Below are 13,891 nucleotides of genomic sequence, written 5' to 3'. Positions count from 1 at the left end.
TAACAACCTACATCGAAACTTAGTAGCTGAAACCATTGATATATCATTATTTTATCACATAATTCTAAAGTACTAGAATTCTGACACAGGATAGTAGGGCTTGTTTCTTTTCCATTATATCAGCTGAATTAGCTAGGGTGACTGGGATAGCTTCGATGGAACTACTGAATATCGGCTGGCTCCAAACACCTTCCACTGCCACCCACCCCCTTCAACTTTGGCTCCTTTTCTGGAGCCACTCCATGTAGTTAGACTGGCAGATTTCTAGTCTTACAACTCAGGTTTATAAGAAACCATAGTAGAAGCACCGGTCCTTTTAAAGTCTAGGTCCAGGGCAGTATATAGTATCAGTTTTGCATTACTTCTAGGATATTCTATTGGTCAAAGCAACTATAGGCCAGACAAGCTTCAAAGGAAAAGAAAAAGAATCTTTCATTGAAAGAAGTGTGAAGGATTTACAGCTATCTTTAATCTACCATAGTCAATCCTCTGGACAGATATTTATATTTGTCTCACATGAAAAAATATCTCCTTTCAAGACCATCAAAATATGAACATCCAGGACCTTGTCATCTTAATTAGGTCTAGGTTAGAAGAGACTCTTTAGGTACAATTTTTTGAGTTTATTCCTCTCAATCAAACCTGTGAAATAAAGAGGCACGTTATCTGCCTTCCTCCCATGAAACATACACTTTTGACCTAGACATAAGATAGCCTTAATGTATAATTCTGCTTAATAGGAGTATTAGTCCACAGTAATTCCAAAATTCACTGGGAACATGTTTTCAGGTCTTTGATTAAGGCCTAGGACCATTCCCTGAGTCATCAACTGGTCCTTTGGTATCTTAGTTCAGCCTTCTGGTCATCCTATCACCCTTCAAATAGTCCATGTTTGTAGCATAGTAGCTTTCTTAGTGTGTTCCTGTGTGTATAAGGTTGAGAGTACCACTAATTTTTCTCATTCTGAACTATATCTGTTCTTTTTAGTCTAAGCTCACGGTGCTTCCAATGGCACAAATCCTCTGTCAGGTTGCATATGATTCTTACTGAGTGTCACTCCATTAAACAAAATCCACACCCACATTTCTTTCTGAGACAAGTTCTTATCTGCCTTTGGCCATGTGAGGCTGATGTGGGTTGCCTAAGCAAAGAGTCAGTGAGGAACGTTCTGAAATCTTTCTGAGATCTTTAAAGAGAGATTCGATAGCTATATTCTTTTCTTCTTTTTTTTAAAAAGGATAATAGGTTTTTTTTATTTATTTATTTTATGATAGTCACACACACACCCAGAGAGAGAGAGAGGCAGAGACACAGGCAGAGGGAGAAGCAGGCTCCATGCACCGGGAGCCCGACGTGGGATTCGATCCGGGGTCTCCAGAATCACGCCCTGGGCCAAAGGCAGGCGCCAAACCACTGCGCCACCCAGGGATCCCTATTCTTTTCTTCTTTACACTGAGAATGTGTTTTACTGTCCAGGTTTTGTTCTTTGCTCTGAGGCCATTGTTTACCTTTGGATCTTTTCTTAGATGGAAAGGCTGTCCTGGGCAGCCTATTTTTGTCAAATTTTTGTTCTAAAACCGAACAATTTCTTCTTTCATTCTTCTTCTCTTTTCTCATATATGATTAGATGCATTTAAAGAAGCCAATTGAATTTTCTTTTTACTCTTTCTAGACATATCCTTGGCCAGATTTATGAATTAGGTACACTTGCTGTTTTCCACAATATTCCAGGTGATAGTTTTGCTAATCATTTTGTAGTAGATAATTTAGGTATCCAGTTCTCCAGTACTTTATTTCAGTTCTTTTGAATTTTGACAAGTATGCCATGGCCTACTAAGGGACACACAATAAGCAATTTTTTAGTTCAAGCTCCTTATCACTTTCTCAGTAAAAAATATTTCAGCTCTTTCTCAATTATAAACATTTTAGCTCTTAGTTACATGACTTTGCTTAAGAGAAACCATTCCAAAGTAAAGGTGAATTGATGGACATTTTGTCACAATTAACAAAAATACATGTATATGTGTCAGAAGTGTTAAAAATTATATGGGCTTTTATCCATTTAAAGAACTATGCCTTTGTATAAATTAGTTTTATGAGAATAAATAATATATTTTTCATGAAAATCAGATTTGACTTATGTCAGAGTAAACAGCACTTAACCAGCATTTGGGGACTTATATTCCTATCCTGGCTTCACTACAAATAAGCCACAATATCTGATACAATCAGCCCCTGGGTTTAGGTTTTAATCTTTCTTAAATGAGGGAGTTAGGCCAGTTGATCTTTGTTCTATCGCAGCTTTAAAACATCACCTAAAATTGTCGAAGTGTTCTTTTTTTAAAACTTTGACAAAAATTCAAACAAATTTGGGGCATCTGAGTGTCTCAGTCACCTAAGCATCTGCCTCTGGCTCAGGTTATGATCCCGGGGTCCTGGGATGGAGCCTCACATTGTGCTCCCTGATCAGTGGAGAGCCTGCTTCTCCTTCTCCCTCAGTCCCTTTGCCCTGCTTGTGCTCTCTCCCACACACACACACACACACACACACACACACACACACACACACACTCTCTCTCTCTCTCTCTCTCAAGTAAATAAATAAAATCTTTAAAAATTCTAACATTTATTGAAACTAATATTACAATTAAAATACTAAAATTTCTTTTCAAAATGATAGTTTGCAGGCTGTGCTGGATTCAATTCTCTGATAACAATTTATTCATTTAAAATCATTATCCCTATATGAGTTGGATCAAGTAAAGAATGACTTCAGAAACTTTAGATGTTTGTTTTCTAAGGCATAGCTCTCTAATTTGAAAATCAGGAAACATGTGTTCCTGTTTTTACTGTGCCCTTTCATTGTCTATAATTTGGGGCAATAATTCTTTTTTCTTTTTTTTAAATTTTTTAAATTGGAGTTCAATTTGCCAACATATAGCAAAACACCCAGTGCTCATCCCGCCAAGTATGGGGCAATAATTCTTAACAAATTCTAACACCTACTGTAGTTAACAGGGTCTAATACTTTGTGAGGTGATTTGAGAATTTCTAAATTCAGAATCAACTTTGGCCTTACAATTCAAATAATTTGAAGTCCAATAGAAACTTTTCTCCATGGAGTTTATCCTCCTTGCTCAATATTCCGATTTCCTTATTGTCCACAAATATCTCTAGACTTACTACTACAGACCTTTCTACATGCCATATGTTTCTCAATTTATTTATCCTAATGAAAGCATTAAAATGAATCGGTTAAATATACTGAGTGGCTGCTCTAAACCTTTCTTCTTGATATAAATGATTATAAACCTGAGCTACCACAAGAAAGCTGTACTGTATAGAGGCTTACCAAGTACATAGATCTCCTGGCATAAAATATGTGGATCCAAATGTATAAGTAATGGAAATCCATTTTAAAGCAATGTTCATAAATATAGCTCAATAAATTAATTTTTTGAGTTTCATTTCCAGATTTCTTGATTTCAGAGTTGTAAAACAGGATTCTAAAACCAATAACCTCTGAGTTTAGTAGCTAATAAGTAATATAGCCTAAAAACCCTATATGTAATCCTGGAAAATGGTGACTCAGTCAAGGTCTTTTCACTTTCTAGCCCTGTGTGAGAGGCTGATTTAGCCTTTCCCAGTCAAAGCTCCCTTATTGTCTTTTTGCCATCCTGAAACTGCAATACTCAGCATAAACTGAGTGGAAGATATTATCTTAAGGCAGGGCTGTGATTCGCTTGAGTCAAGGCCCTGAAAAAAACTATGTCTCACAATGGAATATTGTTCATCCTTAAAAAAAGGAAATCCTGCCCTTTGCAATAATATGTATGAATCTGGAAGATAATATGTTAAGTCAAATAAGCCAGTCACAGAGGGACAAATACTACATTCCACTTACATGAGCTACCCCAAATAGTCAAACTTAGAGAATAGAATAATGGTTGCTAGGGGCTGGGTAGAGGAAAGGGGAAAAAGGGAGTTCAATAGGTACAAAGTTTCAGTTATGCAGGGTGAATAAGTTCTAGAGATATCTCTGTTGTATAACACAGTGCCTATATTTAACACTACTGTATTGTATACTTAGAACTATGTTAAGTTGGTAGATCTCATATTAAGTTATCTTATCACAAAACAAAATGAAACAGAACAAAAAGCCCTAAAGAGACTCAAGGAAACTTTTAGGAGTGAGGCATATGTTTACTACGCTCATTGTTATAATGATTTCATTTGTTTTGTCTTGTTTTCCTCCTTGAAGTCCCATGTTCTCTCTTTTTTTTAAATACTTCATTTATGTGAGACAGAGAGAGAGGCAGAGACATAGACAGAGGGAGAAGCAGACTCCCTGTGAGGAGCCTGATGTGAGACTTGATCCCAGGACCCTGGGATCAGGCCCTGAGTCAAAGGCAGACGCTCAACTGCTGAGCCACCCAAGCGTCCCAAAGTCCCATGTTCTTATTGAATGAACTGTCTACCTCTAAGTCAACTGTGTTTGTGGTTTTATTTTAAAGCGTTGTTGAGTGAAGAAAACTTTCAGATTAAATCTGGTGAGTGGCATTATAATAATGCAATCTGGAGGGTCTTTTGTAGTTGTTGCTGAATCCTGATTTTTTTCAGGTTTGTATTTTCTACATTGATCTTCAAGCTGAAATGAAGATTTAAGCCTTGCCTTACTGGCTCCTATTGGTCAATAAGATGAATTTGCTCATTTATCAGCATCAGCTCCATGGCCAGAGTTGACTTTGGTCTCATGTGCCTTAATTTTGAAGTAAAGCTTATGACTTATTCTGTCTATCATCATCTCTCTAGAGCCTTACCAGAAAAAATAAATAAATCTCATCCACTAAGGCAGAAAAATGGATTGGATTCTCCCATTTGATGTTTTATACATTGATATTCCTTGTTGTCCTAATTTTTTTTCCTGAGAAACTTGATATAAAGCAAAAAGTAGAGTCCCAATTTAGTTCAGAGTGTGATCAAAATAGCATGGAACTGATACCTGTGTTCTCAGGTCTGATTCAATGATCAGTGGTGTAATCATGAGAGAGGTGCTTTACTCTTCTAGGTCTCAGATGCTACATCAATAAAATATGAGAATTGAACTATTTTATATTTAATATTACATTCAACTTCTAATATTCTTAATTAGGAGCTGAATTGAAGGTTATGGAAGACTTTTTCTTCCAGTCAATACCCTATAATATGAATGATGAAAAAGGAGGTGATGTTACATTATAAAATTATTTTTATTTCCAGATAAAAAGGTGTTTACTCATTCTGTTCAAACACTGTTCTCTTACCTGATTTTAAAAATAAATAAATAAAGCATGCTGAGCAATAGGTCATTAAACTTCTGATTTTTCCTTTACCTGTAGAGAAAAGTAGTTTCTTAAAGCTTGTTCATCCTCCCTGGTCAGCTGAACCAACTCAATTTATTATCTCTTTTAGCTTAGCACCAACATTTTATTGCAGTGACTGTGATGATCACAGTGTCATAAGTTTGACTGATGCCCTCATTATAAAGGATGGTGTAAATATCCACCAAAAGTTAAAAATGATGAAAAGAAACTCTTTGTGCCACTTGGCATCAAAAGACCTTAAGAGCAGATAAAGTACTGAGGTCAAGAAAAAAAATAGCAGTAAGAAGGGGAAGAGAATGGAGAGTAATGAGAGATGAGAGATCCTCAGGAATGCAATAGGATTCTTGCTTTTTAAAATAACTTAACATGAAAGAGAAAATAATTCCTAGCCCACTATACTTAACTGTTTTTCCATTTTCCTGATTACTTAGAACTATTAAGTTTGTATTAACAACTTTTAAAAAGATTTTATTTATTTATTTATGAGAGACACAGAGAGAGAGGCAGAGACACAGCCAGAGGGAGAAGCAGACTCCCTGCAAGGAGCCCGATGGTGGGACTCAATCCCAGGACCCCAGAATCACACCCTGAACTGAAGGCAGACACTGCCAGTTAGCCACCCAAAATAAAAAGAATAAAAATTATATTCTTTTCAGTAAAATATCTCATTGAAGGGATCTTATTTGGTCATTAAGTATTTTAGGCATTTCAAAAACAAACATATATCATAGCTAGACATGGCTGTTTGGAACTAACCCTAATAAACTGTCAAGAGAGTTTGGTCTGGAGGCTGATATTTAAACTCACTTTTGCTTTCTTCAGCTTCTCATTTCCCTCAAGAAACTTTCTAAAGGCTGTGAGGCATGCCTCCCTAGAATCTATTCATTTTTTCCAAAATTTCAATTTATTTCTTTATATTCTTGGAGTTTATAATTAAAACCAAGCTCTCCCATGCGGATGGAGTAGCACATTAGTTTTAATGAAAGGCAAAGACCAGTAACTCTTTCTTATTATAGAAAATTGATAATCCTCAAATGCTGTGGGCTTTCCTTTTCTCAATCAATCTCTGGAGGGATGAACGAGAGGTTAAGTAATATTGGAAGATATTGGTGTCTACTTTCCTAAGAAAACAATAAAACAATTTCAGTTGTAGTTGTGCGAAAGTTTTCCCTTCTTCCCTTCTAGGTTCTTTGGCTGGTCTAATTAAATTGATATAAAATAGATTAACAGAAGGAAAACAAACAGAAGTTTAATAACATGTATCCCTCCTATATACATGCGAGAGACTCAGGAAAACTGAGTAACTCCCCCAAATGGCCTAAGTCATCACCTTAAATACCATCTTCAGCTAAAGAGAAAAGAAGATGTTTGGGGTGGGGAATCAGTTATAGGAGGTGACCAGGAAAAGCATGTCAACAGAGGTAAGGTTGTTGTGCAGATTGAAGTCCTGGCCTTCTTTCTGGTACTGAGAGGGAGATACCCTTTCAATCTCCAACGGAGATTTTCCTTTTATATCTGTATGTTTTTTAGAGAAAGGTAACATCTACTCACTTTTCACAGTTTCACCTGTGTCTGCTGCTTCCTAAAAATAACCAGTTTAAAATAATCCTCATGCCAAAGATACACATTTTGAGGTGGCAAATTCAGCTCTCCTACAATCCTGCCTGTGAAACTTTAAATAAGTTTCACAATCAAGAAACTGAGTTGCCATATCTCATTGAACCAGTCTGTTGGTTCTGAAAATTGGTGAGTTGATTTGAAAAGTTTTGTCTCATTTCAGGAGGTGGTCTTGCAAGTAGGTTTCCAAGGTTAGGCCTATATTGTACAAGCAATCAGATAATAAGTAGCATTTCTAGATATGCCTGGCTGGCTTGGTTGGGAAAAGCATGCAAACTCTTGATCTCAGGGTTGTGAACTTGAGCCCCATGTTGGGTGTAGAGATTACTTTAAAAAAAAATCTTAAAAAGAGCATTTCTATGAAAACAAAAGGAAAGCAAAGATTAATGGTTGGAATAAATATAAACCCAGTGCCTGAGTCCTGAAAACTGCCAGTTGAGAGGGTTTCTAGATGTCAGGGTCTAAGCATCTTCAGATGGAGTAATAGCAGGCAATGACAATCAGACAAATTTTCCTGGTTTGCAGTTTGAATGCCTCCGATGAGTCATTGGGTATATCAGTAAACTTTCCGGGTAGCTCATAGAGCAACAGGAACGAAGTAGATTGTCTAAACATGAGCTGTTCTGATTCTCTGAAGTTTCTTGTCAAATCATCATGCTTCACTTAGCATGGCTTCGAAAAAGGTTGATTTTAGTTCTCAGTGATTCCAAGTCAAAGGAAGGGAGAAAATTGGAAACATTAGTTTGGAGATTTGCAGCCAGATGAGGAAACTACAAGAATTTAGGATCTAGTCCAGTTTACACATAAATACCAAAATCTCAAAGACAATTAACATGACTTGAAGTAACAGGACTAGAATCTAATATCCAAACAAGTATTCTAGTTTCTAGTGAAGCATAATTTTTCTATTTACAATCATGTTCATTTTTACTGAAGATAATTATGGAAAAACTAATTTGTTTGCCAAATAAGTGTAGTCTCAATAGATTTGGCTTGATTATTTACATAATTGCAATAAGCATAGCAAGTGATCATAAAATTGCAGGCTCTTTTAAATCTGCTTTACTGGTACTTTTCATAAAGAATCTCAGATTGGACTTCTAAAAGCCTCTTGAGGTCAGGAAACTGCAATAACTGTAGATGTGGGTGAATTCCTCTTTTCTAGATCCCTCAAATATCCTGGGGTTACTGTACCTGCTAGGAAGTGACTTTCCTTATTCACCTGGTTAGGTTGTTGGGAACCCTGTACGCAAGGTAACAGGCTATTTTTCTGAAGGGGTTTATTGCCTCCATAAAGTCAACCATAGTTCCTTAAAAACTGTCAGGCATATCAGATTCTATGCACATCCATAAATTTGATATTCTAGTGCAAAGCCTTGACGATATAACCAGTTTCCAATTGTGTCCTATTACAAGAATAGATTCTTACTGAACTACATAAATAACTATATTGCTATAAACATAACAGTACTCATGGAGAATTTTCAAATTCTGGTGGGATCACATAGAGAGAAAAAGATTAATGTTTCATCTTTGTTCACAAAGGTATATCTTACCAAATTGCTCTAAGTCATAGATACCTCAAGAGAAAAGAATGTTTCAAACAAAATGTCATAAAAATGATCATCATCTCATCAGTTCATTCAGTCCCATGTAATTAATTCTTGTTCTGTCTGAATCCTTACTCAGTTCCATGGTGTGATCTTAAAGTTATCCTAAACCTATACTCAGAATTTTTTCCATAAGTCTCACTGAAGATGAAGCTCTTTTGCGGAAACCTCAGAGTAAAACAACAGTAAATGACAAAAGGCTTAAAAATTGCCACGATTAAAGATCTAATAAGAGTCCATTGTAATGCAGTTGACAAGGAAATTTACCTAATTCTGTGACAACACTTCAAGATAATAACCAGAATTATAAGATGTAACATACCAGAACATAAGGAATTTCTAGGAGTTTCATACAGTTCCTCGAACAGATACATTAAGAATATATCCACACAAATATATTCTAAAAAACCTTAGTATCATTTATTTGACAGTGTCTTTCATGTAATTTAACATACCAAATGAGCCTGTAAGGAGAGAGAGCAAATCTTTAGAGATGTTGCAGGGAACTTTTATAAAATCCCAAAGTTAGTTCAAGGGAAAAAAAAAAAAACTCTTCATTTAGAATTCGATTTTGGGAAATTTGTCAAAAATATCAAAAGATTTGCACACTCGATGAAAGAAGATCACAGATAATTATGAAATAATACTTAAATAGCCACTTAACCAAAGTGACAATAGAAGATATCAAAGGCGAATACAGAAAGTCACAAACTGTCAGCAAAACTTAGCTCTTTTAATGTTAAGAAGACTCAGTTTTCCTAAACAAAGACCTGATAATAAAGAGATACAGGAAATCATTTTGACGAAGCACAAAATATTTGCTTTCTAGGCAGATGACTTTAAAAAGTAAAGAAAAATCTTTCACAATCTCTTATTAGGAGCAGACCAATAGTTAAAGAAAACTTTGTCCTCTTAGCAGATGGAAGAAAATTAACTTTAGTTTTACATAAATACACTAATGATATTAAGGTTTATTTTTATTTTTTAAAGATTCTTTTTTTAAAAATTGAGAGAGCATGAGCAGTGGTGAAGGGCAGAGGGAGAAGGAGAAAGAGACTTCCCACTGAGCAGGGAGCATGATGTGGGGCTTGATTCCAGGACCCTGGATCATGACCTGAGCTGAAGGTGGATGGTTAACTGACTGAGCAACCCAGGCATCCCTTAAGTTCATTTTTAAAACCCTTATAATAACAATTCAATTTTAGCCACTTTGATCACACAAGGTAAAATTTTTTCTTTCTGTCTTCCCAACTTTTTATTTAATTTGTCCTTTAATTTCCCCTTTCTCATTTTGAAATAACCAGTTTTGGGATCCCTGGGTGGCACAGTGGTTTGGCGCCTGCCTTTGGCCCGGGGCGCGATCCTGGAGACCCGGGATCGAGTCCCACATCGGGCTCCCGGTGCATGGGGCCTGCTTCTCCCTCTGCCTGTGTCTCTGCCTCTCTCTCTTTCTCTGTGACTATCATAAATAAAAAAGAAAAATTGAAATAACCAGTTTTACTTTAGGATAAATTTACTTTGTTTTCTCTTAACAAAAGTGCATCTCCATACCTCAGACCTTTTCTTACCCAAATGGAAATCCTACTTATCTTGTGCACAGAGTGGTTTCCCTTATTATTTCTAGCAGCTTTATTTATATATATTAGAAATTTTAATCCTTAGTAACCTTAATTTCTAGTAAAAACTAGATAGTAAGGAATTGTGAACTATCACACCAGTGTTCTATTAGATTGGCAAATTTATGAATATATTTAATAATTTCTAGAAGAATATGCTTTTTTATAGTGCAGTGTTTTAATGTGACATAACACCGGTTTACTAATTGACTCAAATTTATCTTTAGTTCTCTGCAATAAGCCAAAAGTAGATAAACCTATGTTCAGTAATTAATGTTTCACTATTTTATCTTATTTGGAAATAGTCTACATATTCAATAAATTTCCATCATTTATCTTAACTTAGAAAAACTCTGTTTCACATTACTAAAAAAATTTTAGAAGCTATTTTTAGCCCATAAATCAAAATATAATTATTGCTAAATAGTTGACCTAAAAACTCTTATTTCACTTATATCTATCTAAACCACTTGCTCTCAACTATAATATTTAGTCCACTGCCAAAATTTTCAAGATATTAGACAAAGTCAGACATAATTTAAAGCTATTTTTCTTGCTGACAAATTTTGTGAGATATTAACATGAACTTATTCAAATAATAAACTCAGGCAGAATAAAAGTTGCATGTCTACATTATATTCAGTGTTGATAACTCTTAAGATGTCTGTCTTGATTAAACCAACAAATTTGGGATGCCTGGTGACTCAGTGGTTGAGCTTCTGCCTTTGGCTCAGAGTGTGATCCTGGAGTCTCTGGATCGAATCCCACATGGGGCTCCCTGCATGGAGCCTGCTTCTCTGTCTGCCTGTGTCTCTGCCTCTCTCTCTGTGTGTCTCTCATGAATAAATAAATAAAATCTTTAAAAAAAACTTACAGTAGCTTTAATAGTATTTTCCCAGATTACATGAAACTGAAACATTTTGGGGTTAGTTCTTTTTTTAAAAAAAAAATATTTATTTATTTGACGGGGGTTGGAGAAAAAAAAGAAAGAACATGATCAGGGGAGTAGGAGAGGGAGTAGGAGAGGGAGTAGGAGAGGGAGAAGCAGACTCCCCACTGAGCAGGGAGCCCAATGTGGGGCTGGATCCCAGGACCCCAGGGATCATGACCTGAACTGAAAGCAGATGCTTAACTGACTGAGCCACACAGGCACTCCCATTTGAATTAGTTTCTATTATATTTCTGAGAACTTTAGGAATACTTAATGTATAAGCATTTAATTTTAAGCCAAATAAATAGAGTTTTCTACAAATTAATTTTGGCAATACCATGTGGAGGTAGGAAAATGTCACATATCTATAAAATAAATATATAGGCACACATAGACTTACAGATGCAAACAGTTATACTTTCAATTTAAGATTTTAGCCAGAAAAAAATAAAATAAAATTTAGGCCAGAAGATGTGTATGACAATGCAAAACTCATTAGTTTATAAAAGAGCTGTTGGATCCAAACTGTGCTTTTGGCAGATGGAATAAATTAATGTTACCTGCTTAGATGGCTAAAGTTTATTGTACTAATATTTGTGGAGAAGACATTTGAGATTCTTCATTACCTCAATTTCCAAATATCCACTCCCTTCTTTTTTTTTCTTCTGATAAGAAACATGTTCCTAAAGTTTTCTTTTTTTTTTTAAGTTTGCTTTTCAAAGAATGGCTGTTAGGTCCTCAAGAAGGTGGGAGTAAATATCTATACAACAAAGGCATGGAGAAAGTATCCAAGTTTTCCTCAAAGAGTTTTGGGGGTGTATTTGCCTATTATTAAAGGTTTAGAATAATTAATACTAAAATTCATCTTTCCCTAAGTGCAAGAAAATTCTGTTTCCAATGTCCTGATCTTTTACAATATATACAAAGCATTTAGAGATAAATAGGGGAGGTTTTGGGATTGGTAAGGATAGGTGAGCTTTGAGTTGCTTTTAGAGACCTACTTGTGGTTCAGTAGAGATCTCCAAAACAAAAACAGTTATTTGCCATTCCCCAACAAACTGGGATGTAGTCTGAATATTAAGGAACTGATCTGCCCATCCAATTAAATTATATTCAATTTGTTTTCTTAGATCAGGGAGAAGACTTCTATTATGACCCAAGTGGGGATTTAAAGATTTCTATGCTATAGAATTTCAGGGTTTAATGCATTAGGTCTTCAAGAAGTCTGTACAAAGCATTTAACAAAGGCTTTCAGATACTCTCTTTCTTTATGAGTGCATGGTTCAGCTTTATACTTAATCACCTCAGGGGGAAAGCTTCCCTGGAGCCCTTGAATATCAGCCTCTATCTGAGCCATTGCCTGGTCATTTGTAGCATGGCCTGAGAGAGATTCTGGTCATTTACTCTGTGTGGGAGTTTTCTCCAGGGGGCTTCTGGTTTGTCTGATAGCTGTAGGATAATCATGGGTGGGAAGAACAGCCCTTAAGAGCCACTTGAGGTCCCTGTGAGTGGGGTTGTGAACGGCTGCTAATCTTTCCTATTCTCTAAATTTAGTAGACTCTTTTGAATGTAGAGGTAAAAGGGTCTTATAACTCAGAAGATTTGTTGCTGTCCAAAGGACATGAATTCTTTGTGGTGGAGGTCCAGGATACTTCCACAAAAAACATTGTATAGGAAGGCCTGAGGCTGGCAGATCCCGATGATAAGGTCCTAGAAAGTAGGAGGAATTATAAGGGACAGCAGCAAAGCAAGCCCATCTTGGTTTTTTGTTTGTTTGTTTGTTTTGCTAAATTCACTTCTTGGATTTTAGTATTTACATGAGTAATCTCTGTACCCCAGAACTAGGGATCAGCCTGGAGTGCTCTCTGTAAATCTTTTTTTTAATATAAATTTATTTTTTATTGGTGCTCAATTTGCCAACATATAGAATAACACCCAGTGCTCATCCCATCAAGTGCCCCCGTCAGTGCCCGATACCTAGTCACCCCCACCCCCCGCCCACCTCCTCTTCCACCACCCCTAGTTCGTTTCCCAGAATTAGGAGACTCTCATGTTATGTCTCCCTCTCTGATATTTCCCACTCCTTTTTTCTCTTTTCCCCTTTGTTCCCTTTCACTATTTTTTATATTCCCCAAATGAATGAGACCATATAATGTTTGTCCTCCGATTGACTTATTTCACTCAGCATAATACCCTCCAGTTCCATCCACGTCGAAGCAAATGGTGGGTATTCGTCGTTCCTAATGGCTGAGTAATATTCCATTGTATACATAGACCACATCTTCTTTATCCATTCATCTTTTGATGGACACCGAGGCTCCTTCCACAGTTTGGCTATTGTGGACATTGCTGCTAGAAACATCGGGGTGCCGGTGTCCCGGCGTTTCATTGCATCTGTATCTTTGGGGTAAATTCCCAGCAGTGCAATTGCTGGGTATAGGGCAGATCTATTTTTAACTCTTTGAGGAATCTCCACACAGTTTTCCAGAGTGGCTACACCAGTTCACATACCCACCAATAGTGCAGGAGGGTTCCCCTTTCTCCACATACTCTCCAACATTTATGGTTTCCTGCCTTGTTAATTTTTCCCATTCTCACTGGTGTGAGGTGGTATCTCATTGTGGTTTTGATTTGTATTTCCCTGATGGCAAGTGATGCAGAGCATTTTCTCATGTGCATGTTGGCCATGTCTATGTCTTCCTCTGTGAGATTTCTCTTCATGTCTTTTGCCCATTTCATGATTGGATTGTTTGT

The sequence above is a fragment of the Nyctereutes procyonoides genome, unplaced genomic scaffold, assembly GCF_905146905.1.
Source record: "Nyctereutes procyonoides isolate TBG_1078 unplaced genomic scaffold, NYPRO_anot_genome, whole genome shotgun sequence".
NCBI lineage: Eukaryota > Metazoa > Chordata > Mammalia > Carnivora > Canidae > Nyctereutes > Nyctereutes procyonoides.
This window is presented reverse-complemented; position numbering follows the sequence as displayed.